Source organism: Cynara cardunculus (assembly GCF_001531365.2).
Source record: "Cynara cardunculus var. scolymus isolate 2C chromosome LG 1, CcrdV1, whole genome shotgun sequence".
NCBI classification, from domain to species: Eukaryota; Viridiplantae; Streptophyta; class Magnoliopsida; order Asterales; family Asteraceae; genus Cynara; species Cynara cardunculus.
In genome coordinates, this window is record NC_037528.1 from 19,442,855 (window position 1) to 19,445,086 (window position 2,232).

Sequence of the window (2,232 nt, forward strand, 5' to 3'; positions counted from 1 at the left end):
AAAATTTTATTTTATATATATAATTTGTAATTATTATTATTTTACATATACTAGAAGGTACTAGCGAAATACAGCAAAATACATCTTAATTTTAATATTTCATTTTATTCTTTATCTCAGTTGGTGTTATAATATGGTCTTATGTGATTTTGAAAAAACAATGATATTTTAATTTTTGAACAAAATATAAATTTGAATATATCATAAAAATTTGACAAAAATATATCGATATTGGTATCAAATTAACTATTTAAAATTTTCTCAAATTTTATGTAATTTTTTTATTCAATTTTTTTATTATAATTTATTTAGGTTCAATAATGAAGTAATTTATATTTGCTTTAATAATATAATTTTCTTATAAAGATAATAATTAATTATTTTGTTAGAACTTGATAATTATTATAATTATAATTATATTTTTTATTTTTTTTTATTTTAAAATGAGATGTTTATCATCTATTTGATCATGTTTATCTGCAGTTAGTTACACGAATTCAAGCATGAAACTTCAATAAGTTATATTTATGCATAATTTACTTGTAATCTTGAATTTTAAGTAATATGCATCAATATACAATACTTTATGCATAAAAAATGAGTTTTAAGAATTTTTATCAAATGCTTTATAATATAATATAGATTTTGTTTCTTAAAATATATTGATAAAATGATAAATTGAAGAAGGTAGGAATTGTAAATTTAAAAAATTTGAAAATACTGTGGTTGATATTAATAATTAAAAAAGAAAAAGAAAAAGAAAAAAAAGGGGGAGGGTGTTGTCATTTGCATGTGAAGGTGGTCTTGCAACCCAAGATTTGTGCTGGTTTTCTTGTCCTTTTAATACATACCCAGGGGGGACACCCTTTTTTTTAAATATTTTTCGTCCATTAATTATAAAATAAAATAAAATAAAAATCAAAGTCTTGTTAGAGTTCTATGTCAATTAGATTTAGATCGTGTTTTTTGTATATATATTTGGAACCTTCTGTTTATCCTTAAGAGCTCTTTTGAAGAGTAATCTGGACTCAAGACTTTTGCCGAGCAGATGCCTATTTAAGGTGGATCAAAGGTTTGTAAAGTCGTCCGATGTGTTTTTAGTTCCACCGTTTCAAGAGATCGTTCAATCCGTAAATTTGACTGCAAAAAAAAAAAAAAAATTTCTTAGGAAACGACTCGCAACATAAAATGAGAACAAAAATATATTTCGTATGACCTTTTTATCTTGGGTCAAAGCGAAACAGGTGCACATCAACCTCGTTCATACCTATATTTGATAAATTGGTAATTAAATTCATCACTAAAAATATATAATAAAATTATAACTTCGAGATTAAATAAGTGTATAAATTACAAAGTTGTCATGAAAAATTATTTAAAAAAATTGGAAAAAGAAAAATATAACAATTTGGTGTGGTCGCAGCAATCTTTTAGAGTATGTTTTCCAAACACTTACTCGGATAAGTATTTATCAAGTTATATTACCTTACTATATAAATATCGCAAGAATCGAGAGTCTTATTGTTAAGTGCACTCTAACGATGTTTTCCTTACATCCATGAACGTCAAACCCCAGTTTCTACATCTTTAATGCATGATTTGACCTAAAAATGGTGTGTATAACAACCACCTGTTGTATAATTTGCAAGACATAAAAAGTTGAAAACTTATGTCTGACTTGTACATATGTCATAAGATCGTAGCTAATTATGCGAGTTTTGTGAAGGCATGATCCTACGTTCAAAAGAATTATTGAACCGTAAGTTGATATTATTTTTGTGAGCATAATGTTGCATGCCAAGAGTCTCTAAGAGACAAATAAACGCATAACACATGGCATCCGAAGTTATAACGTAATGGATTCTAGCAAAGGAAGAAGGGGTGAATCTACTATGGGATGAGTGGTGGTCCGTGCCACTATCGATTTGGCTTGTCGGGATATTAAAAAAATTATTTTTTATTTTATATTACATAATGATTTTTTTTAACAAGTCTAGAAGCAAGTTTTAACGAAAATAAATGTCACCAAGCAAGGCTAACAATATATACGAGTTTCACGTGTATTTTGCAATGATACATGAAGATACAGCATACTTTATTGTAATTCCTCTTTTATATTACATACTGTAATATGATCGACCTACATTATCCTATGTTTGACACCACATGTGATATATAAAAAATAACGGTTATAATACGTTATACAAAATAGAAATAGGAACAAAATACATT